General features: G+C 39.4%; 17 non-coding genes across 17 annotated transcripts; all 17 read right to left on the bottom strand.

Moving 5' to 3' along the window:
- Positions 1-535: 535 nt before the first annotated feature.
- Positions 536-617, bottom strand: trnas-uga (transfer RNA serine (anticodon UGA)). The gene has a single exon. It is a non-coding gene; the product is annotated as a tRNA-Ser (tRNA).
- Positions 618-2,414: 1,797 nt separating this feature from the next.
- trnas-cga (transfer RNA serine (anticodon CGA)) lies at positions 2,415-2,496 on the bottom strand. Its single transcript has one exon. It is a non-coding gene; the product is annotated as a tRNA-Ser (tRNA).
- A 3,358-nt stretch (positions 2,497-5,854) lies between these two features.
- trnas-cga (transfer RNA serine (anticodon CGA)) lies at positions 5,855-5,936 on the bottom strand. Its single transcript has one exon. It is a non-coding gene; the product is annotated as a tRNA-Ser (tRNA).
- Positions 5,937-7,001: 1,065 nt separating this feature from the next.
- On the bottom strand, positions 7,002-7,083 carry trnas-cga (transfer RNA serine (anticodon CGA)). Its single transcript has one exon. It is a non-coding gene; the product is annotated as a tRNA-Ser (tRNA).
- Positions 7,084-8,148: 1,065 nt separating this feature from the next.
- On the bottom strand, positions 8,149-8,230 carry trnas-cga (transfer RNA serine (anticodon CGA)). Its single transcript has one exon. It is a non-coding gene; the product is annotated as a tRNA-Ser (tRNA).
- Positions 8,231-8,550: 320 nt separating this feature from the next.
- trnas-uga (transfer RNA serine (anticodon UGA)) lies at positions 8,551-8,632 on the bottom strand. Its single transcript has one exon. It is a non-coding gene; the product is annotated as a tRNA-Ser (tRNA).
- A 1,797-nt stretch (positions 8,633-10,429) lies between these two features.
- Positions 10,430-10,511, bottom strand: trnas-cga (transfer RNA serine (anticodon CGA)). Its single transcript has one exon. It is a non-coding gene; the product is annotated as a tRNA-Ser (tRNA).
- Positions 10,512-11,576: 1,065 nt separating this feature from the next.
- Positions 11,577-11,658, bottom strand: trnas-cga (transfer RNA serine (anticodon CGA)). Its single transcript has one exon. It is a non-coding gene; the product is annotated as a tRNA-Ser (tRNA).
- Positions 11,659-11,991: 333 nt separating this feature from the next.
- Positions 11,992-12,073, bottom strand: trnas-uga (transfer RNA serine (anticodon UGA)). The gene has a single exon. It is a non-coding gene; the product is annotated as a tRNA-Ser (tRNA).
- Positions 12,074-13,870: 1,797 nt separating this feature from the next.
- trnas-cga (transfer RNA serine (anticodon CGA)) lies at positions 13,871-13,952 on the bottom strand. The gene has a single exon. It is a non-coding gene; the product is annotated as a tRNA-Ser (tRNA).
- Positions 13,953-16,164: 2,212 nt separating this feature from the next.
- On the bottom strand, positions 16,165-16,246 carry trnas-cga (transfer RNA serine (anticodon CGA)). The gene has a single exon. It is a non-coding gene; the product is annotated as a tRNA-Ser (tRNA).
- A 333-nt stretch (positions 16,247-16,579) lies between these two features.
- Positions 16,580-16,661, bottom strand: trnas-uga (transfer RNA serine (anticodon UGA)). Its single transcript has one exon. It is a non-coding gene; the product is annotated as a tRNA-Ser (tRNA).
- A 1,797-nt stretch (positions 16,662-18,458) lies between these two features.
- trnas-cga (transfer RNA serine (anticodon CGA)) lies at positions 18,459-18,540 on the bottom strand. The gene has a single exon. It is a non-coding gene; the product is annotated as a tRNA-Ser (tRNA).
- A 2,211-nt stretch (positions 18,541-20,751) lies between these two features.
- Positions 20,752-20,833, bottom strand: trnas-cga (transfer RNA serine (anticodon CGA)). The gene has a single exon. It is a non-coding gene; the product is annotated as a tRNA-Ser (tRNA).
- A 1,065-nt stretch (positions 20,834-21,898) lies between these two features.
- On the bottom strand, positions 21,899-21,980 carry trnas-cga (transfer RNA serine (anticodon CGA)). The gene has a single exon. It is a non-coding gene; the product is annotated as a tRNA-Ser (tRNA).
- A 1,065-nt stretch (positions 21,981-23,045) lies between these two features.
- On the bottom strand, positions 23,046-23,127 carry trnas-cga (transfer RNA serine (anticodon CGA)). The gene has a single exon. It is a non-coding gene; the product is annotated as a tRNA-Ser (tRNA).
- Positions 23,128-23,447: 320 nt separating this feature from the next.
- Positions 23,448-23,529, bottom strand: trnas-uga (transfer RNA serine (anticodon UGA)). The gene has a single exon. It is a non-coding gene; the product is annotated as a tRNA-Ser (tRNA).
- Positions 23,530-25,160: the final 1,631 nt, after the last annotated feature.

Consider the following 25,160-nt stretch of genomic DNA (forward strand, 5'->3'; position numbering starts at 1 on the left):
ATAACAAGTGTTTTAACAATCATCATAGTGGAGGTTCAAAAGTAAAGGAATGAATCCACAACTTTAAATTACTCCTTTGAGATAATCAAATGAGGACGGAATGGTTCCATTGAAATGTGTCGCTATGAGCAGGATTTGAACCTGCGCGGGGAAAGCCCATTGGATTTCGAGTCCAACGCCTTAACCTCTCGGCCATCACAGCGGCAATTTTTGAATACCGATGGGAAATTTGAAAAAACGTCCCAGATGACAAGCGTTGAAAATATAGAAGTTCTTGAACACAGAATAAAACATCAGTTCAAACATCTTCATAGAGGTATATCAAATTGAAACCACAAATTAATTATCATCCGTTCTTTCCTTGACCTAATTAAATGACAATTTTTTGATTGATTTAGAGTTAATAGCTGTGAGCAAGATAAGAACATTTTCAGCGATAACAGCATTGGATTTCGACTTCATCTTCTTACCCACCTAGTTTGGGCAGATGTCATGTCAAGACACTCAAAACTCCACACACAATATTAACATACAACGCTGTGAGCAGGATTTGAACCTACGCGGGTAACACCCATTGGATTTCAAGTCCAACGCCTTAACCACTCGGCCAACACAGCTCAAATGACATGTACCCAAATGGCAATTTATTCAAAAAGAGTCCCAGGGGACCTAGGATAGATTAAAGTGGCCCTTGTTACACATTGAAACATCTGTTTCCAGTTTCAAACTTCATTTTTGTTTGTCAAATTGACAAGACAAATTTTCCATAACCGGATTAGTTTCTAATAAGATGCCCCAGGTAGAATTTGCGCCGGCCCGGATCGAAACCGTTGGATTTTGGATGTAAATTCACTACCCCTCTCTCATCATAAGACCTTAATGAATGAAACAAAGGGAACATCTGTTGGTCAAGTTGGAATGGCCTTTAAGAATCGCTAGGGCTTGTCGATTGGTTGATCTAGTCAAAAATCTCAGCAGACAGGTATATGTGAAGTATTTGAGCTTTCGCTATTCCCACTGAGCTTTCGAGTCTAATGCCTTAAACACTGCTTCATAACAGATTCATATTTTTGGTGTAAACCCAGATTTTATTGGCAAAAGTTTCCCAATTACATGCAGTGAACAAAGACGGTCCTCCATACCCAGTATAGCAAGTGTTTTAACAATCTTCATCGCGGAGGTTCACAAGTAAAGGAATGAATCCACAACTTTAAATTTCTCCTTTGAGATAATCAAATGAGGACTGCATGGTTCCATTGAAAAGATTCGCTGTGAGCAGGATTCAAACCTGCGCGGGGAAACCCCAATGGATTTCGAGTCCAACGCCTTAACCTCTCGGCCATCCCAGCGGCAATTTATTAACACAGATGGGAAATTTGAAAAATCGTCGCAGATGACAAGCGTTGAAAATATAGAAGTTCTCAAACGCAGAATAAAACATCAGTTCAAACATCTTCATAGAGGTATATCCACGTGAAACCACAAATTCATTATCATCCTTTATTTCCTTGACCTATATAAATGACAATTTTTTGATTGATTTAGAGTTAATAGCTGTGAGCAAGATAAGAACATTTTCGGCGATAACAGCATCGGATTTTGACTACATCTTCTTACCCACCTAGTTTGGGCAGATGTCATGTCAAGAAACTCAAAACTCAACACGGAATATTAACATACAACGCTGTGAGCAGGATTTTAACCTGCGCGGGTATTACCCATTGAAATTAAAGTCAAACGCCTTAACCACTCGGCCATCACAGCTCATTTGACATGTACCCAAATGGCAATTTATTCAAAAAGAGACCCAAGGGACCTAGGATAGATTAAAGTGGCCCTTGTTACACATTGAAACATCTGTTTCCAGTTTCAAACTTCATTTTTGTTTGTCAAATTTGCAAGACAAATTTTCCATAACCGGATTAGTTTCTAATAAGATGCCCCAGGTAGAATTTGCACCGGCCCGGATCGAAACCGTTGGATTTTGGATGTAAATTCACTACCCCTCTCTCATCATAAGACCTTAATGAATGAAACAAAGGGAACATCTGTTGGTCAAGTTGGAATGGCCTTTAAGAATCGCTAGGGCTTGTCGATTGGTTGATCTAGTCAAAAATCTCAGCAGACAGGTATATGTGAAGTATTTGAGCTTTCGCTATTCCCACTGAGCTTTCGAGTCTAATGCCTTAAACACTGCTTCATAACAGATTCATATTTTTGGTGTAAACCCGGATTTTATTGGCAAAAGTTTCCCAATTACATGCAGTGAACAAAGACGGTCCTCCATACCCAGTATAGCAAGTGTTTTAACAATCTTCATCGCGGAGGTTCACAAGTAAAGGAATGAATCCACAACTTTAAATTTCTCCTTTGAGATAATCAAATGAGGACTGAATGGTTCCATTGAAAAGATTCGCTGTGAGCAGGATTCGAACCTGCGCGGGGAAACCCCATTGGATTTCGAGTCCAACGCCTTAACCTCTCGGCCATCACAGCGTCAATACAAATACAACAATAGGAAATTTGAAAAATCGTCGCAGATGACAAGCGTTGAAAATATAGAAGTTCTCAAACGCAGAATAAAACATCAGTTCAAACATCTTCATAGAGGTATATCCACGTGAAACCACAAATTCATTATCATCCTTTATTTCCTTGACCTATATAAATGACAATTTTTTGATTGATTTAGAGTTAATAGCTGTGAGCAAGATAAGAACATTTTCGGCGATAACAGCATCGGATTTTGACTACATCTTCTTACCCACCTAGTTTGGGCAGATGTCATGTCAAGAAACTCAAAACTCAACACGGAATATTAACATACAACGCTGTGAGCAGGATTTTAACCTGCGCGGGTATTACCCATTGAAATTCAAGTCCAACGCCTTAACCACTCGGCCATCACAGCTCATTTGACATGTACCCAAATGGCAATTTATTCAAAAAGAGACCCAAGGGACCTAGGATAGATTAAAGTGGCCCTTGTTACACATTGAAACATCTGTTTCCAGCTTCAAACTTCATTTTTGTTTATCAAATTTACAAGACAAATTTTCCATAACCGGATTAGTTTCTAATAAGATGCCCCTGGTAGAATTTGCGCCGGCCCGGATCGAAACCGTTGGATTTTGGATGTAAATTCATTACCCCTCTCTCATCATAAGACCTTAATGAATGAAACAAAGGGAACATCTGTTGGTCAAGTTGGAATGGCCTTTAAGAATCGCTAGGGCTTGTCGATTGGTTGATCTAGTCAAAAATCTCAGCAGACAGGTATATGTGAAGTATTTGAGCTTTCGCTATTCCCACTGAGCTTTCGAGTCTAATGCCTTAAACACTGCTTCATAACAGATTCATATTTTTGGTGTAAACCCGGATTTTATTGGCAAAAGTTTCCCAATTACATGCAGTGAACAAAGACGGTCCTCCATACCCAGTATAGCAAGTGTTTTAACAATCTTCATCGCGGAGGTTCACAAGCAAAGGAATGAATCCACAACTTTAAATTTCTCCTTTGAGATAATCAAATGAGGACTGAATGGTTCCATTGAAAAGATTCGCTGTGAGCAGGATTCAAACCTGCGCGGGGAAACCCCATTGGATTTCGAGTCCAACGCCTTAACCTCTCGGCCATCACAGCGTCATTACAAATACAACAATAGGAAATTTGAAAAATCGTCGCAGAAGACAAGCGTTGAAAATATAGAAGTTCTCAAACGCAGAATAAAACATCAGTTCAAACATCTTCATAGAGGTATATCCACGTGAAACCACAAATTCATTATCATCCTTTATTTCCTTGACCTATATAAATGACAATTTTTTGATTGATTTAGAGTTAATAGCTGTGAGCAAGATAAGAACATTTTCGGCGATAACAGCATCGGATTTTGACTACATCTTCTTACCCACCTAGTTTGGGCAGATGTCATGTCAAGAAACTCAAAACTCAACACGGAATATTAACATACAACGCTGTGAGCAGGATTTTAACCTGCGCGGGTATTACCCATTGAAATTCAAGTCCAACGCCTTAACCACTCGGCCATCACAGCTCATTTGACATGTACCCAAATGGCAATTTATTCAAAAAGAGACCCAAGGGACCTAGGATAGATTAAAGTGGCCCTTGTTACACATTGAAACATCTGTTTCCAGCTTAAACTTCATTTTTGTTTATCAAATTTACAAGACAAATTTTCCATAACCGGATTAGTTTCTAATAAGATGCCCCTGGTAGAATTTGCGCCGGCCTGGATCGAAACCGTTGGATTTTGGATGTAAATTCATTACCCCTCTCTCATCATAAGACCTTAATGAATGAAACAAAGGGAACATCTGTTGGTCAAGTTGGAATGGCCTTTAAGAATCGCTAGGGCTTGTCGATTGGTTGATCTAGTCAAAAATCTCAGCAGACAGGTATATGTGAAGTATTTGAGCTTTCGCTATTCCCACTGAGCTTTCGAGTCTAATGCCTTAAACACTGCTTCATAACAGATTCATATTTTTGGTGTAAACCCGGATTTTATTGGCAAAAGTTTCCCAATTACATGCAGTGAACAAAGACGGTCCTCCATACCCAGTATAGCAAGTGTTTTAACAATCTTCATCGCGGAGGTTCACAAGTAAAGGAATGAATCCACAACTTTAAATTTCTCCTTTGAGATAATCAAATGAGGACTGAATGGTTCCATTGAAAAGATTCGCTGTGAGCAGGATTCGAACCTGCGCGGGGAAACCCCATTGGATTTCGAGTCCAACGCCTTAAACTCTCGGCCATCACAGCGTCAATACAAATACAACAATAGGAAATTTGAAAAATCGTCGCAGATGACAAGCGTTGAAAATATAGAAGTTCTCAAACGCAGAATAAAACATCAGTTCAAACATCTTCATAGAGGTATATCCACGTGAAACCACAAATTCATTATCATCCTTTATTTCCTTGACCTATATAAATGACAATTTTTTGATTGATTTAGAGTTAATAGCTGTGAGCAAGATAAGAACATTTTCGGCGATAACAGCATCGGATTTTGACTACATCTTCTTACCCACCTAGTTTGGGCAGATGTCATGTCAAGAAACTCAAAACTCAACACGGAATATTAACATACAACGCTGTGAGCAGGATTTTAACCTGCGCGGGTATTACCCATTGAAATTCAAGTCCAACGCCTTAACCACTCGGCCATCACAGCTCATTTGACATGTACCCAAATGGCAATTTATTCAAAAAGAGACCCAAGGGACCTAGGATAGATTAAAGTGGCCCTTGTTACACATTGAAACATCTGTTTCCAGCTTCAAACTTCATTTTTGTTTATCAAATTTACAAGACAAATTTTCCATAACCGGATTAGTTTCTAATAAGATGCCCCTGGTAGAATTTGCGCCGGCCCGGATCGAAACCGTTGGATTTTGGATGTAAATTCATTACCCCTCTCTCATCATAAGACCTTAATGAATGAAACAAAGGGAACATCTGTTGGTCAAGTTGGAATGGCCTTTAAGAATCGCTAGGGCTTGTCGATTGGTTGATCTAGTCAAAAATCTCAGCAGACAGGTATATGTGAAGTATTTGAGCTTTCGCTATTCCCACTGAGCTTTCGAGTCTAATGCCTTAAACACTGCTTCATAACAGATTCATATTTTTGGTGTAAACCCGGATTTTATTGGCAAAAGTTTCCCAATTACATGCAGTGAACAAAGACGGTCCTCCATACCCAGTATTGCAAGTGTTTTAACAATCTTCATCGCGGAGGTTCACAAGCAAAGGAATGAATCCACAACTTTAAATTTCTCCTTTGAGATAATCAAATGAGGACTGAATGGTTCCATTGAAAAGATTCGCTGTGAGCAGGATTCGAACCTGCGCGGGGAAACCCCATTGGATTTCGAGTCCAACGCCTTAACCTCTCGGCCATCACAGCGTCATTACAAATACAACAATAGGAAATTTGAAAAATCGTCGCAGATGACAAGCGTTGAAAATATAGAAGTTCTCAAACGCAGAATAAAACATCAGTTCAAACATCTTCATAGAGGTATATCCACGTGAAACCACAAATTCATTATCATCCTTTATTTCCTTGACCTATATAAATGACAATTTTTTGATTGATTTAGAGTTAATAGCTGTGAGCAAGATAAGAACATTTTCAGCGATAACAGCATCGGATTTTGACTACATCTTCTTACCCACCTAGTTTGGGCAGATGTCATGTCAAGAAACTCAAAACTCAACACGGAATATTAACATACAACGCTGTGAGCAGGATTTTAACCTGCGCGGGTATTACCCATTGAAATTCAAGTCCAACGCCTTAACCACTCGGCCATCACAGCTCATTTGACATGTACCCAAATGGCAATTTATTCAAAAAGAGACCCAAGGGACCTAGGATAGATTAAAGTGGCCCTTGTTACACATTGAAACATCTGTTTCCAGCTTCAAACTTCATTTTTGTTTATCAAATTTACAAGACAAATTTTCCATAACCGGATTAGTTTCTAATAAGATGCCCCTGGTAGAATTTGCGCCGGCCCGGATCGAAACCGTTGGATTTTGGATGTAAATTCATTACCCCTCTCTCATCATAAGACCTTAATGAATGAAACAAAGGGAACATCTGTTGGTCAAGTTGGAATGGCCTTTAAGAATCGCTAGGGCTTGTCGATTGGTTGATCTAGTCAAAAATCTCAGCAGACAGGTATATGTGAAGTATTTGAGCTTTCGCTATTCCCACTGAGCTTTCGAGTCTAATGCCTTAAACATTGCTTCATAACAGATTCATATTTTTGGTGTAAACCCGGATTTTATTGGCAAAAGTTTCCCAATTACATGCAGTGAACAAAGACGGTCCTCCATACCCAGTATAGCAAGTGTTTTAACAATCTTCATCGCGGAGGTTCACAAGCAAAGGAATGAATCCACAACTTTAAATTTCTCCTTTGAGATAATCAAATGAGGACTGAATGGTTCCATTGAAAAGATTCGCTGTGAGCAGGATTCGAACCTGCGCGGGGAAACCCCATTGGATTTCGAGTCCAACGCCTTAACCTCTCGGCCATCACAGCGGCAATTTTTGAATACCGATGGGAAATTTGAAAAAACGTCCCAGATGACAAGCGTTGAAAATATAGAAGTTCTTGAACACAGAATAAAACATCAGTTCAAACATCTTCATAGAGGTATATCAAATTGAAACCACAAATTAATTATCATCCGTTCTTTCCTTGACCTAATTAAATGACAATTTTTTGATTGATTTAGAGTTAATAGCTGTGAGCAAGATAAGAACATTTTCGGCGATAACAGCATCGGATTTTGACTACATCTTCTTACCCACCTAGTTTGGGCAGATGTCATGTCAAGAAACTCAAAACTCAACACGGAATATTAACATACAACGCTGTGAGCAGGATTTTAACCTGCGCGGGTATTACCCATTGAAATTCAAGTCCAACGCCTTAACCACTCGGCCATCACAGCGCATTTGACATGTACCCAAATGGCAATTTATTCAAAAAGAGACCCAAGGGACCTAGGATAGATTAAAGTGGCCCTTGTAACACATTGAAACATCTGTTTCCAGCTTCAAACTTCATTTTTGTTTATCAAATTTACAAGACAAATTTTCCATAACCGGATTAGTTTCTAATAAGATGCCCCTGGTAGAATTTGCGCCGGCCCGGATCGAAACCGTTGGATTTTGGATGTAAATTCATTACCCCTCTCTCATCATAAGACCTTTATGAATGAAACAAAGGGAACATCTGTCGGTCAAGTTGGAATGGCCTTTAAGAATCGCTAGGGCTTGTCGATTGGTTGATCTAGTCAAAAATCTCAGCAGACAGGTATATGTGAAGTATTTGAGCTTTCCCTATTCCCACTGAGCTTTCGAGTCTAATGCCTTAAACACTGCTTCATAACAGATTCATATTTTTGGTGTAAACCCGGATTTTATTGGCAAAAGTTTCCCAATTCCATGCATTGAACAAAGACGGTCCTCCATACCCAGTATAACAAGTGTTTTAACAATCATCATAGTGGAGGTTCAAAAGTAAAGGAATGAATCCACAACTTTAAATTACTCCTTTGAGATAATCAAATGAGGACGGAATGGTTCCATTGAAATGTGTCGCTATGAGCAGGATTTGAACCTGCGCGGGGAAACCCCATTGGATTTCGAGTCCAACGCCTTAACCTCTCGGCCATCACAGCGGCAATTTATGATTACCGATGGGAAATTTGAAAAAACGTCCCAGATGACAAGCGTTGAAAATATAGAAGTTCTTGAACACAGAATAAAACATCAGTTCAAACATCTTCATAGAGGTATATCAAATTGAAACCACAAATTAATTATCATCCGTTCTTTCCTTGACCTAATTAAATGAAATTTAGAGTTGACAGCTGAGTGCAAGACATGACCATTTTCAGCGATAACAGCATTGGATTTCGACTTCATCTTCTTACCCACCTAGTTTGGGCAGATGTCATGTCAAGACACTCAAAACTCCACACACAATATTAACATACAACGCTGTGAGCAGGATTTGAACCTACGCGGGTAACACCCATTGGATTTCAAGTCCAACGCCTTAACCACTCGGCCATCACAGCTCAATTGACATGTACCCAAATGGCAATTTATTCAAAAAGAGTCCCAGGGGACCTAGGATAGATTAAAGTGGCCCTTGTTACACATTGAAACATCTGTTTCCAGTTTCAAACTTCATTTTTGTTTGTCAAATTGACAAGACAAATTTTCCATAACCGGATTAGTTTCTAATAAGATGCCCCAGGTAGAATTTGCGCCGGCCCGGATCGAAACCGTTGGATTTTGGATGTAAATTCACTACCCCTCTCTCATCATAAGACCTTAATGAATGAAACAAAGGGAACATCTGTTGGTCAAGTTGGAATGGCCTTTAAGAATCGCTAGGGCTTGTCGATTGGTTGATCTAGTCAAAAATCTCAGCAGACAGGTATATGTGAAGTATTTGAGCTTTCGCTATTCCCACTGAGCTTTCGAGTCTAATGCCTTAAACACTGCTTCATAACAGATTCATATTTTTGGTGTAAACCCAGATTTTATTGGCAAAAGTTTCCCAATTACATGCAGTGAACAAAGACGGTCCTCCATACCCAGTATAGCAAGTGTTTTAACAATCTTCATCGCGGAGGTTCACAAGTAAAGGAATGAATCCACAACTTTAAATTTCTCCTTTGAGATAATCAAATGAGGACTGCATGGTTCCATTGTAAAGATTCGCTGTGAGCAGGATTCGAACCTGCACGGGGAAACCCCATTGGATTTCGAGTCCAACGCCTTAACCTCTCGGCCATCCCAGCGGCAATTTATTAACACAGATGGGAAATTTGAAAAATCGTCGCAGATGACAAGCGTTGAAAATATAGAAGTTCTCAAACGCAGAATAAAACATCAGTTCAAACATCTTCATAGAGGTATATCCACGTGAAACCACAAATTCATTATCATCCTTTATTTCCTTGACCTATATAAATGACAATTTTTTGATTGATTTAGAGTTAATAGCTGTGAGCAAGATAAGAACATTTTCGGCGATAACAGCATCGGATTTTGACTACATCTTCTTACCCACCTAGTTTGGGCAGATGTCATGTCAAGAAACTCAAAACTCAACACGGAATATTAACATACAACGCTGTGAGCAGGATTTTAACCTGCGCGGGTATTACCCATTGAAATTCAAGTCAAACGCCTTAACCACTCGGCCATCACAGCTCATTTGACATGTACCCAAATGGCAATTTATTCAAAAAGAGACCCAAGGGACCTAGGATAGATTAAAGTGGCCCTTGTTACACATTGAAACATCTGTTTCCAGTTTCAAACTTCATTTTTGTTTGTCAAATTTGCAAGACAAATTTTCCATAACCGGATTAGTTTCTAATAAGATGCCCCTGGTAGAATTTGCGCCGGCCTGGATCGAAACCGTTGGATTTTGGATGTAAATTCATTACCCCTCTCTCATCATAAGACCTTAATGAATGAAACAAAGGGAACATCTGTTGGTCAAGTTGGAATGGCCTTTAAGAATCGCTAGGGCTTGTCGATTGGTTGATCTAGTCAAAAATCTCAGCAGACAGGTATATGTGAAGTATTTGAGCTTTCGCTATTCCCACTGAGCTTTCGAGTCTAATGCCTTAAACACTGCTTCATAACAGATTCATATTTTTGGTGTAAACCCGGATTTTATTGGCAAAAGTTTCCCAATTACATGCAGTGAACAAAGACGGTACTCCATACCCAGTATAGCAAGTGTTTTAACAATCTTCATCGCGGAGGTTCACAAGTAAAGGAATGAATCCACAACTTTAAATTTCTCCTTTGAGATAATCAAATGAGGACTGAATGGTTCCATTGAAAAGATTCGCTGTGAGCAGGATTCGAACCTGCGCGGGGAAACCCCATTGGATTTCGAGTCCAACGCCTTAACCTCTCGGCCATCACAGCGTCAATACAAGTACAACAATAGGAAATTTGAAAAATCATCGCAGATGACAAGCGTTGAAAATATTGAAGTTCTCAAACGCAGAATAAAACATCAGTTCAAACATCTTCATAGAGGTATATCCACGTGAAACCACAAATTCATTATCATCCTTTATTTCCTTGACCTATATAAATGACAATTTTTTGATTGATTTAGAGTTAATAGCTGTGAGCAAGATAAGAACATTTTCGGCGATAACAGCATCGGATTTTGACTACATCTTCTTACCCACCTAGTTTGGGCAGATGTCATGTCAAGAAACTCAAAACTCAACACGGAATATTAACATACAACGCTGTGAGCAGGTTTTTAACCTGCGCGGGTATTACCCATTGAAATTCAAGTCCAACGCCTTAACCACTCGGCCATCACAGCTCATTTGACATGTACCCAAATGGCAATTTATTCAAAAAGAGACCCAAGGGACCTAGGATAGATTAAAGTGGCCCTTGTTACACATTGAAACATCTGTTTCCAGCTTCAAACTTCATTTTTGTTTATCAAATTTACAAGACAAATTTTCCATAACCGGATTAGTTTCTAATAAGATGCCCCTGGTAGAATTTGCGCCGGCCCGGATCGAAACCGTTGGATTTTGGATGTAAATTCATTACCCCTCTCTCATCATAAGACCTTTATGAATGAAACAAAGGGAACATCTGTCGGTCAAGTTGGAATGGCCTTTAAGAATCGCTAGGGCTTGTCGATTGGTTGATCTAGTCAAAAATCTCAGCAGACAGGTATATGTGAAGTATTTGAGCTTTCCCTATTCCCACTGAGCTTTCGAGTCTAATGCCTTAAACACTGCTTCATAACAGATTCATATTTTTGGTGTAAACCCGGATTTTATTGGCAAAAGTTTCCCAATTCCATGCAGTGAACAAAGACGGTCCTCCATACCCAGTATAACAAGTGTTTTAACAATCATCATAGTGGAGGTTCAAAAGTAAAGGAATGAATCCACAACTTTAAATTACTCCTTTGAGATAATCAAATGAGGACGGAATGGTTCCATTGAAATGTGTCGCTATGAGCAGGATTTGAACCTGCGCGGGGAAACCCCATTGGATTTCGAGTCCAACGCCTTAACCTCTCGGCCATCACAGCGTCAATTTTTGAATACCGATGGGAAATTTGAAAAAACGTCCCAGATGACAAGCGTTGAAAATATAGAAGTTCTTGAACACAGAATAAAACATCAGTTCAAACATCTTCATAGAGGTATATCAAATTGAAACCACAAATTAATTATCATCCGTTCTTTCCTTGACCTAATTAAATGACAATTTTTTGATTGATTTAGAGTTAATAGCTGTGAGCAAGATAAGAACATTTTCAGCGATAACAGCATTGGATTTCGACTTCATCTTCTTACCCACCTAGTTTGGGCAGATGTCATGTCAAGACACTCAAAACTCCACACACAATATTAACATACAACGCTGTGAGCAGGATTTGAACCTACGCGGGTAACACCCATTGGATTTCAAGTCCAACGCCTTAACCACTCGGCCAACACAGCTCAAATGACATGTACCCAAATGGCAATTTATTCAAAAAGAGTCCCAGGGGACCTAGGATAGATTAAAGTGGCCCTTGTTACACATTGAAACATCTGTTTCCAGTTTCAAACTTCATTTTTGTTTGTCAAATTGACAAGACAAATTTTCCATAACCGGATTAGTTTCTAATAAGATGCCCCAGGTAGAATTTGCGCCGGCCCGGATCGAAACCGTTGGATTTTGGATGTAAATTCACTACCCCTCTCTCATCATAAGACCTTAATGAATGAAACAAAGGGAACATCTGTTGGTCAAGTTGGAATGGCCTTTAAGAATCGCTAGGGCTTGTCGATTGGTTGATCTAGTCAAAAATCTCAGCAGACAGGTATATGTGAAGTATTTGAGCTTTCGCTATTCCCACTGAGCTTTCGAGTCTAATGCCTTAAACACTGCTTCATAACAGATTCATATTTTTGGTGTAAACCCAGATTTTATTGGCAAAAGTTTCCCAATTACATGCAGTGAACAAAGACGGTCCTCCATACCCAGTATAGCAAGTGTTTTAACAATCTTCATCGCGGAGGTTCACAAGTAAAGGAATGAATCCACAACTTTAAATTTCTCCTTTGAGATAATCAAATGAGGACTGCATGGTTCCATTGAAAAGATTCGCTGTGAGCAGGATTCAAACCTGCGCGGGGAAACCCCAATGGATTTCGAGTCCAACGCCTTAACCTCTCGGCCATCCCAGCGGCAATTTATTAACACAGATGGGAAATTTGAAAAATCGTCGCAGATGACAAGCGTTGAAAATATAGAAGTTCTCAAACGCAGAATAAAACATCAGTTCAAACATCTTCATAGAGGTATATCCACGTGAAACCACAAATTCATTATCATCCTTTATTTCCTTGACCTATATAAATGACAATTTTTTGATTGATTTAGAGTTAATAGCTGTGAGCAAGATAAGAACATTTTCGGCGATAACAGCATCGGATTTTGACTACATCTTCTTACCCACCTAGTTTGGGCAGATGTCATGTCAAGAAACTCAAAACTCAACACGGAATATTAACATACAACGCTGTGAGCAGGATTTTAACCTGCGCGGGTATTACCCATTGAAATTAAAGTCAAACGCCTTAACCACTCGGCCATCACAGCTCATTTGACATGTACCCAAATGGCAATTTATTCAAAAAGAGACCCAAGGGACCTAGGATAGATTAAAGTGGCCCTTGTTACACATTGAAACATCTGTTTCCAGTTTCAAACTTCATTTTTGTTTGTCAAATTTGCAAGACAAATTTTCCATAACCGGATTAGTTTCTAATAAGATGCCCCAGGTAGAATTTGCACCGGCCCGGATCGAAACCGTTGGATTTTGGATGTAAATTCACTACCCCTCTCTCATCATAAGACCTTAATGAATGAAACAAAGGGAACATCTGTTGGTCAAGTTGGAATGGCCTTTAAGAATCGCTAGGGCTTGTCGATTGGTTGATCTAGTCAAAAATCTCAGCAGACAGGTATATGTGAAGTATTTGAGCTTTCGCTATTCCCACTGAGCTTTCGAGTCTAATGCCTTAAACACTGCTTCATAACAGATTCATATTTTTGGTGTAAACCCGGATTTTATTGGCAAAAGTTTCCCAATTACATGCAGTGAACAAAGACGGTCCTCCATACCCAGTATAGCAAGTGTTTTAACAATCTTCATCGCGGAGGTTCACAAGTAAAGGAATGAATCCACAACTTTAAATTTCTCCTTTGAGATAATCAAATGAGGACTGAATGGTTCCATTGAAAAGATTCGCTGTGAGCAGGATTCGAACCTGCGCGGGGAAACCCCATTGGATTTCGAGTCCAACGCCTTAACCTCTCGGCCATCACAGCGTCAATACAAATACAACAATAGGAAATTTGAAAAATCGTCGCAGATGACAAGCGTTGAAAATATAGAAGTTCTCAAACGCAGAATAAAACATCAGTTCAAACATCTTCATAGAGGTATATCCACGTGAAACCACAAATTCATTATCATCCTTTATTTCCTTGACCTATATAAATGACAATTTTTTGATTGATTTAGAGTTAATAGCTGTGAGCAAGATAAGAACATTTTCGGCGATAACAGCATCGGATTTTGACTACATCTTCTTACCCACCTAGTTTGGGCAGATGTCATGTCAAGAAACTCAAAACTCAACACGGAATATTAACATACAACGCTGTGAGCAGGATTTTAACCTGCGCGGGTATTACCCATTGAAATTCAAGTCCAACGCCTTAACCACTCGGCCATCACAGCTCATTTGACATGTACCCAAATGGCAATTTATTCAAAAAGAGACCCAAGGGACCTAGGATAGATTAAAGTGGCCCTTGTTACACATTGAAACATCTGTTTCCAGCTTCAAACTTCATTTTTGTTTATCAAATTTACAAGACAAATTTTCCATAACCGGATTAGTTTCTAATAAGATGCCCCTGGTAGAATTTGCGCCGGCCCGGATCGAAACCGTTGGATTTTGGATGTAAATTCATTACCCCTCTCTCATCATAAGACCTTAATGAATGAAACAAAGGGAACATCTGTTGGTCAAGTTGGAATGGCCTTTAAGAATCGCTAGGGCTTGTCGATTGGTTGATCTAGTCAAAAATCTCAGCAGACAGGTATATGTGAAGTATTTGAGCTTTCGCTATTCCCACTGAGCTTTCGAGTCTAATGCCTTAAACACTGCTTCATAACAGATTCATATTTTTGGTGTAAACCCGGATTTTATTGGCAAAAGTTTCCCAATTACATGCAGTGAACAAAGACGGTCCTCCATACCCAGTATAGCAAGTGTTTTAACAATCTTCATCGCGGAGGTTCACAAGCAAAGGAATGAATCCACAACTTTAAATTTCTCCTTTGAGATAATCAAATGAGGACTGAATGGTTCCATTGAAAAGATTCGCTGTGAGCAGGATTCAAACCTGCGCGGGGAAACCCCATTGGATTTCGAGTCCAACGCCTTAACCTCTCGGCCATCACAGCGTCATTACAAATACAACAATAGGAAATTTGAAAAATCGTCGCAGAAGACAAGCGTTGAAAATATAGAAGTTCTCAAACGCAGAATAAAACATCAGTTCAAACATCTTCATAGAGGTATATCCACGTGAAACCACAAATTCATTATCATCCTTTATTTCCTTGACCTATATAAATGACAATTTTTTGATTGATTTAGAGTTAATAGCTGTGAGCAAGATAAGAACATTTTCGGCGATAACAGCATCGGATTTTGACTACATCTTCTTACCCACCTAGTTTGGGCAGATGTCATGTCAAGAAACTCAAAACTCAACACGGAATATTAACATACAACGCTGTGAGCAGGATTTTAACCTGCGCGGGTATTACCCATTGAAATTCAAGTCCAACGCCTTAACCACTCGGCCATCACAGCTCATTTGACATGTACCCAAATGGCAATTTATTCAAAAAGAGACCCAAGGGACCTAGGATAGATTAAAGTGGCCCTTGTTACACATTGAAACATCTGTTTCCAGCTTCAAACTTCATTTTTGTTTATCAAATTTACAAGACAAATTTTCCATAACCGGATTAGTTTCTAATAAGATGCCCCTGGTAGAATTTGCGCCGGCCCGGATCGAAACCGTTGGATTTTGGATGTAAATTCATTACCCCTCTCTCATCATAAGACCTTTATGAATGAAACAAAGGGAACATCTGTCGGTCAAGTTGGAATGGCCTTTAAGAATCGCTAGGGCTTGTCGATTGGTTGATCTAGTCAAAAATCTCAGCAGACAGGTATATGTGAAGTATTTGAGCTTTCCCTATTCCCACTGAGCTTTCGAGTCTAATGCCTTAAACACTGCTTCATAACAGATTCATATTTTTGGTGTAAACCCGGATTTTATTGGCAAAAGTTTCCCAATTCCATGCAGTGAACAAAGACGGTCCTCCATACCCAGTATAACAAGTGTTTTAACAATCATCATAGTGGAGGTTCAAAAGTAAAGGAATGAATCCACAACTTTAAATTACTCCTTTGAGATAATCAAATGAGGACGGAATGGTTCCATTGAAATGTGTCGCTATGAGCAGGATTTGAACCTGCGCGGGGAAACCCCATTGGATTTCGAGTCCAACGCCTTAACCTCTCGGCCATCACAGCGGCAATTTTTGAATACCGATGGGAAATTTGAAAAAACGTCCCAGATGACAAGCGTTGAAAATATAGAAGTTCTTGAACACAGAATAAAACATCAGTTCAAACATCTTCATAGAGGTATATCAAATTGAAACCACAAATTAATTATCATCCGTTCTTTCCTTGACCTAATTAAATGACAATTTTTTGATTGATTTAGAGTTAATAGCTGTGAGCAAGATAAGAACATTTTCAGCGATAACAGCATTGGATTTCGACTTCATCTTCTTACCCACCTAGTTTGGGCAGATGTCATGTCAAGACACTCAAAACTCCACACACAATATTAACATACAACGCTGTGAGCAGGATTTGAACCTACGCGGGTAACACCCATTGGATTTCAAGTCCAACGCCTTAACCACTCGGCCAACACAGCTCAAATGACATGTACCCAAATGGCAATTTATTCAAAAAGAGTCCCAGGGGACCTAGGATAGATTAAAGTGGCCCTTGTTACACATTGAAACATCTGTTTCCAGTTTCAAACTTCATTTTTGTTTGTCAAATTGACAAGACAAATTTTCCATAACCGGATTAGTTTCTAATAAGATGCCCCAGGTAGAATTTGCGCCGGCCCGGATCGAAACCGTTGGATTTTGGATGTAAATTCACTACCCCTCTCTCATCATAAGACCTTAATGAATGAAACAAAGGGAACATCTGTTGGTCAAGTTGGAATGGCCTTTAAGAATCGCTAGGGCTTGTCGATTGGTTGATCTAGTCAAAAATCTCAGCAGACAGGTATATGTGAAGTATTTGAGCTTTCGCTATTCCCACTGAGCTTTCGAGTCTAATGCCTTAAACACTGCTTCATAACAGATTCATATTTTTGGTGTAAACCCAGATTTTATTGGCAAAAGTTTCCCAATTACATGCAGTGAACAAAGACGGTCCTCCATACCCAGTATAGCAAGTGTTTTAACAATCTTCATCGCGGAGGTTCACAAGTAAAGGAATGAATCCACAACTTTAAATTTCTCCTTTGAGATAATCAAATGAGGACTGCATGGTTCCATTGAAAAGATTCGCTGTGAGCAGGATTCAAACCTGCGCGGGGAAACCCCAATGGATTTCGAGTCCAACGCCTTAACCTCTCGGCCATCCCAGCGGCAATTTATTAACACAGATGGGAAATTTGAAAAATCGTCGCAGATGACAAGCGTTGAAAATATAGAAGTTCTCAAACGCAGAATAAAACATCAGTTCAAACATCTTCATAGAGGTATATCCACGTGAAACCACAAATTCATTATCATCCTTTATTTCCTTGACCTATATAAATGACAATTTTTTGATTGATTTAGAGTTAATAGCTGTGAGCAAGATAAGAACATTTTCGGCGATAACAGCATCGGATTTTGACTACATCTTCTTACCCACCTAGTTTGGGCAGATGTCATGTCAAGAAACTCAAAACTCAACACGGAATATTAACATACAACGCTGTGAGCAGGATTTTAACCTGCGCGGGTATTACCCATTGAAATTAAAGTCAAACGCCTTAACCACTCGGCCATCACAGCTCATTTGACATGTACCCAAATGGCAATTTATTCAAAAAGAGACCCAAGGGACCTAGGATAGATTAAAGTGGCCCTTGTTACACATTGAAACATCTGTTTCCAGTTTCAAACTTCATTTTTGTTTGTCAAATTTGCAAGACAAATTTTCCATAACCGGATTAGTTTCTAATAAGATGCCCCAGGTAGAATTTGCACCGGCCCGGATCGAAACCGTTGGATTTTGGATGTAAATTCACTACCCCTCTCTCATCATAAGACCTTAATGAATGAAACAAAGGGAACATCTGTTGGTCAAGTTGGAATGGCCTTTAAGAATCGCTAGGGCTTGTCGATTGGTTGATCTAGTCAAAAATCTCAGCAGACAGGTATATGTGAAGTATTTGAGCTTTCGCTATTCCCACTGAGCTTTCGAGTCTAATGCCTTAAACACTGCTTCATAACAGATTCATATTTTTGGTGTAAACCCGGATTTTATTGGCAAAAGTTTCCCAATTACATGCAGTGAACAAAGACGGTCCTCCATACCCAGTATAGCAAGTGTTTTAACAATCTTCATCGCGGAGGTTCACAAGTAAAGGAATGAATCCACAACTTTAAATTTCTCCTTTGAGATAATCAAATGAGGACTGAATGGTTCCATTGAAAAGATTCGCTGTGAGCAGGATTCGAACCTGCGCGGGGAAACCCCATTGGATTTCGAGTCCAACGCCTTAACCTCTCGGCCATCACAGCGTCAATACAAATACAACAATAGGAAATTTGAAAAATCGTCGCAGATGACAAGCGTTGAAAATATAGAAGTTCTCAAACGCAGAATAAAACATCAGTTCAAACATCTTCATAGAGGTATATCCACGTGAAACCACAAATTCATTATCATCCTTTATTTCCTTGACCTATATAAATGACAATTTTTTGATTGATTTAGAGTTAATAGCTGTGAGCAAGATAAGAACATTTTCGGCGATAACAGCATCGGATTTTGACTACATCTTCTTACCCACCTAGTTTGGGCAGATGTCATGTCAAGAAACTCAAAACTCAACACGGAATATTAACATACAACGCTGTGAGCAGGATTTTAACCTGCGCGGGTATTACCCATTGAAATTCAAGTCCAACGCCTTAACCACTCGGCCATCACAGCTCATTTGACATGTACCCAAATGGCAATTTATTCAAAAAGAGACCCAAGGGACCTAGGATAGATTAAAGTGGCCCTTGTTACACATTGAAACATCTGTTTCCAGCTTCAAACTTCATTTTTGTTTATCAAATTTACAAGACAAATTTTCCATAACCGGATTAGTTTCTAATAAGATGCCCCTGGTAGAATTTGCGCCGGCCCGGATCGAAACCGTTGGATTTTGGATGTAAATTCATTACCCCTCTCTCATCATAAGACCTTAATGAATGAAACAAAGGGAACATCTGTTGGTCAAGTTGGAATGGCCTTTAAGAATCGCTAGGGCTTGTCGATTGGTTGATCTAGTCAAAAATCTCAGCAGACAGGTATATGTGAAGTATTTGAGCTTTCGCTATTCCCACTGAGCTTTCGAGTCTAATGCCTTAAACACTGCTTCATAACAGATTCATATTTTTGGTGTAAACCCGGATTTTATTGGCAAAAGTTTCCCAATTACATGCAGTGAACAAAGACGGTCCTCCATACCCAGTATAGCAAGTGTTTTAACAATCTTCATCGCGGAGGTTCACAAGCAAAGGAATGAATCCACAACTTTAAATTTCTCCTTTGAGATAATCAAATGAGGACTGAATGGTTCCATTGAAAAGATTCGCTGTGAGCAGGATTCAAACCTGCGCGGGGAAACCCCATTGGATTTCGAGTCCAACGCCTTAACCTCTCGGCCATCACAGCGTCATTACAAATACAACAATAGGAAATTTGAAAAATCGTCGCAGAAGACAAGCGTTGAAAATATAGAAGTTCTCAAACGCAGAATAAAACATCAGTTCAAACATCTTCATAGAGGTATATCCACGTGAAACCACAAATTCATTATCATCCTTTATTTCCTTGACCTATATAAATGACAATTTTTTGATTGATTTAGAGTTAATAGCTGTGAGCAAGATAAGAACATTTTCGGCGATAACAGCATCGGATTTTGACTACATCTTCTTACCCACCTAGTTTGGGCAGATGTCATGTCAAGAAACTCAAAACTCAACACGGAATATTAACATACAACGCTGTGAGCAGGATTTTAACCTGCGCGGGTATTACCCATTGAAATTCAAGTCCAACGCCTTAACCACTCGGCCATCACAGCTCATTTGACATGTACCCAAATGGCAATTTATTCAAAAAGAGACCCAAGGGACCTAGGATAGATTAAAGTGGCCCTTGTTACACATTGAAACATCTGTTTCCAGCTTAAACTTCATTTTTGTTTATCAAATTTACAAGACAAATTTTCCATAACCGGATTAGTTTCTAATAAGATGCCCCTGGTAGAATTTGCGCCGGCCTGGATCGAAACCGTTGGATTTTGGATGTAAATTCATTACCCCTCTCTCATCATAAGACCTTAATGAATGAAACAAAGGGAACATCTGTTGGTCAAGTTGGAATGGCCTTTAAGAATCGCTAGGGCTTGTCGATTGGTTGATCTAGTCAAAAATCTCAGCAGACAGGTATATGTGAAGTATTTGAGCTTTCGCTATTCCCACTGAGCTTTCGAGTCTAATGCCTTAAACACTGCTTCATAACAGATTCATATTTTTGGTGTAAACCCGGATTTTATTGGCAAAAGTTTCCCAATTACATGCAGTGAACAAAGACGGTCCTCCATACCCAGTATAGCAAGTGTTTTAACAATCTTCATCGCGGAGGTTCACAAGTAAAGGAATGAATCCACAACTTTAAATTTCTCCTTTGAGATAATCAAATGAGGACTGAATGGTTCCATTGAAAAGATTCGCTGTGAGCAGGATTCGAACCTGCGCGGGGAAACCCCATTGGATTTCGAGTCCAACGCCTTAACCTCTCGGCCATCACAGCGTCAATACAAGTACAACAATAGGAAATTTGAAAAATCATCGCAGATGACAAGCGTTGAAAATATTGAAGTTCTCAAACGCAGAATAAAACATCAGTTCAAACATCTTCATAGAGGTATATCCACGTGAAACCACAAATTCATTATCATCCTTTATTTCCTTGACCTATATAAATGACAATTTTTTGATTGATTTAGAGTTAATAGCTGTGAGCAAGATAAGAACATTTTCGGCGATAACAGCATCGGATTTTGACTACATCTTCTTACCCACCTAGTTTGGGCAGATGTCATGTCAAGAAACTCAAAACTCAACACGGAATATTAACATACAACGCTGTGAGCAGGTTTTTAACCTGCGCGGGTATTACCCATTGAAATTCAAGTCCAACGCCTTAACCACTCGGCCATCACAGCTCATTTGACATGTACCCAAATGGCAATTTATTCAAAAAGAGACCCAAGGGACCTAGGATAGATTAAAGTGGCCCTTGTTACACATTGAAACATCTGTTTCCAGCTTCAAACTTCATTTTTGTTTATCAAATTTACAAGACAAATTTTCCATAACCGGATTAGTTTCTAATAAGATGCCCCTGGTAGAATTTGCGCCGGCCCGGATCGAAACCGTTGGATTTTGGATGTAAATTCATTACCCCTCTCTCATCATAAGACCTTTATGAATGAAACAAAGGGAACATCTGTCGGTCAAGTTGGAATGGCCTTTAAGAATCGCTAGGGCTTGTCGATTGGTTGATCTAGTCAAAAATCTCAGCAGACAGGTATATGTGAAGTATTTGAGCTTTCCCTATTCCCACTGAGCTTTCGAGTCTAATGCCTTAAACACTGCTTCATAACAGATTCATATTTTTGGTGTAAACCCGGATTTTATTGGCAAAAGTTTCCCAATTCCATGCAGTGAACAAAGACGGTCCTCCATACCCAGTATAACAAGTGTTTTAACAATCATCATAGTGGAGGTTCAAAAGTAAAGGAATGAATCCACAACTTTAAATTACTCCTTTGAGATAATCAAATGAGGACGGAATGGTTCCATTGAAATGTGTCGCTATGAGCAGGATTTGAACCTGCGCGGGGAAACCCCATTGGATTTCGAGTCCAACGCCTTAACCTCTCGGCCATCACAGCGGCAATTTTTGAATACCGATGGGAAATTTGAAAAAACGTCCCAGATGACAAGCGTTGAAAATATAGAAGTTCTTGAACACAGAATAAAACATCAGTTCAAACATCTTCATAGAGGTATATCAAATTGAAACCACAAATTAATTATCATCCGTTCTTTCCTTGACCTAATTAAATGACAATTTTTTGATTGATTTAGAGTTAATAGCTGTGAGCAAGATAAGAACATTTTCGGCGATAACAGCATCGGATTTTGACTACATCTTCTTACCCACCTAGTTTGGGCAGATGTCATGTCAAGAAACTCAAAACTCAACACGGAATATTAACATACAACGCTGTGAGCAGGATTTTAACCTGCGCGGGTATTACCCATTGAAATTCAAGTCCAACGCCTTAACCACTCGGCCATCACAGCTCATTTGACATGTACCCAAATGGCAATTTATTCAAAAAGAGACCCAAGGGACCTAGGATAGATTAAAGTGGCCCTTGTTACACATTGAAACATCTGTTTCCAGCTTCAAACTTCATTTTTGTTTATCAAATTTACAAGACAAATTTTCCATAACCGGATTAGTTTCTAATAAGATGCCCCTGGTAGAATTTGCGCCGGCCCGGATCGAAACCGTTGGATTTTGGATGTAAATTCATTACCCCTCTCTCATCATAAGACCTTTATGAATGAAACAAAGGGAACATCTGTCGGTCAAGTTGGAATGGCCTTTAAGAATCGCTAGGGCTTGTCGATTGGTTGATCTAGTCAAAAATCTCAGCAGACAGGTATATGTGAAGTATTTGAGCTTTCCCTATTCCCACTGAGCTTTCGAGTCTAATGCCTTAAACACTGCTTCATAACAGATTCATATTTTTGGTGTAAGCCCGGATTTTATTGGCAAAAGTTTCCCAATTCCATGCATTGAACAAAGACGGTCCTCCATACCCAGTATAACAAGTGTTTTAACAATCATCATAGTGGAGGTTCAAAAGTAAAGGAATGAATCCACAACTTTAAATTACTCCTTTGAGATAATCAAATGAGGACGGAATGGTTCCATTGAAATGTGTCGCTATGAGCAGGATTTGAACCTGCGCGGGGAAACCCCATTGGATTTCGAGTCCAACGCCTTAACCTCTCGGCCATCACAGCGGCAATTTATGATTACCGATGGGAAATTTGAAAAAACGTCCCAGATGACAAGCGTTGAAAATATAGAAGTTCTTGAACACAGAATAAAACATCAGTTCAAACATCTTCATAGAGGTATATCAAATTGAAACCACAAATTAATTATCATCCGTTCTTTCCTTGACCTAATTAAATGAAATTTAGAGTTGACAGCTGAGTGCAAGACATGACCATTTTCAGCGATAACAGCATTGGATTTCGACTTCATCTTCTTACCCACCTAGTTTGGGCAGATGTCATGTCAAGACACTCAAAACTCCACACACAATATTAACATACAACGCTGTGAGCAGGATTTGAACCTACGCGGGTAACACCCATTGGATTTCAAGTCCAACGCCTTAACCACTCGGCCATCACAGCTCAATTGACATGTACCCAAATGGCAATTTATTCAAAAAGAGTCCCAGGGGACCTAGGATAGATTAAAGTGGCCCTTGTTACACATTGAAACATCTGTTTCCAGTTTCAAACTTCATTTTTGTTTGTCAAATTGACAAGACAAATTTTCCATAACCGGATTAGTTTCTAATAAGATGCCCCAGGTAGAATTTGCGCCGGCCCGGATCGAAACCGTTGGATTTTGGATGTAAATTCACTACCCCTCTCTCATCATAAGACCTTAATGAATGAAACAAAGGGAACATCTGTTGGTCAAGTTGGAATGGCCTTTAAGAATCGCTAGGGCTTGTCGATTGGTTGATCTAGTCAAAAATCTCAGCAGACAGGTATATGTGAAGTATTTGAGCTTTCGCTATTCCCACTGAGCTTTCGAGTCTAATGCCTTAAACACTGCTTCATAACAGATTCATATTTTTGGTGTAAACCCAGATTTTATTGGCAAAAGTTTCCCAATTACATGCAGTGAACAAAGACGGTCCTCCATACCCAGTATAGCAAGTGTTTTAACAATCTTCATCGCGGAGGTTCACAAGTAAAGGAATGAATCCACAACTTTAAATTTCTCCTTTGAGATAATCAAATGAGGACTGCATTGTTCCATTGTAAAGATTCGCTGTGAGCAGGATTCGAACCTGCGCGGGGAAACCCCATTGGATTTCGAGTCCAACGCCTTAACCTCTCGGCCATCCCAGCGGCAATTTATTAACACAGATGGGAAATTTGAAAAATCGTCGCAGATGACAAGCGTTGAAAATATAGAAGTTCTCAAACGCAGAATAAAACATCAGTTCAAACATCTTCATAGAGGTATATCCACGTGAAACCACAAATTCATTATCATCCTTTATTTCCTTGACCTATATAAATGACAATTTTTTGATTGATTTAGAGTTAATAGCTGTGAGCAAGATAAGAACATTTTCGGCGATAACAGCATCGGATTTTGACTACATCTTCTTACCCACCTAGTTTGGGCAGATGTCATGTCAAGAAACTCAAAACTCAACACGGAATATTAACATACAACGCTGTGAGCAGGATTTTAACCTGCGCGGGTATTACCCATTGAAATTCAAGTCAAACGCCTTAACCACTCGGCCATCACAGCTCATTTGACATGTACCCAAATGGCAATTTATTCAAAAAGAGACCCAAGGGACCTAGGATAGATTAAAGTGGCCCTTGTTACACATTGAAACATCTGTTTCCAGTTTCAAACTTCATTTTTGTTTGTCAAATTTGCAAGACAAATTTTCCATAACCGGATTAGTTTCTAATAAGATGCCCCTGGTAGAATTTGCGCCGGCCTGGATCGAAACCGTTGGATTTTGGATGTAAATTCATTACCCCTCTCTCATCATAAGACCTTAATGAATGAAACAAAGGGAACATCTGTTGGTCAAGTTGGAATGGCCTTTAAGAATCGCTAGGGCTTGTCGATTGGTTGATCTAGTCAAAAATCTCAGCAGACAGGTATATGTGAAGTATTTGAGCTTTCGCTATTCCCACTGAGCTTTCGAGTCTAATGCCTTAAACACTGCTTCATAACAGATTCAGATTTTTGGTGTAAACCCGGATTTTATTGGCAAAAG

Source organism: Gadus macrocephalus, chromosome 1 (genome assembly GCF_031168955.1).
Source record: "Gadus macrocephalus chromosome 1, ASM3116895v1".
NCBI classification, from domain to species: Eukaryota; Metazoa; Chordata; class Actinopteri; order Gadiformes; family Gadidae; genus Gadus; species Gadus macrocephalus.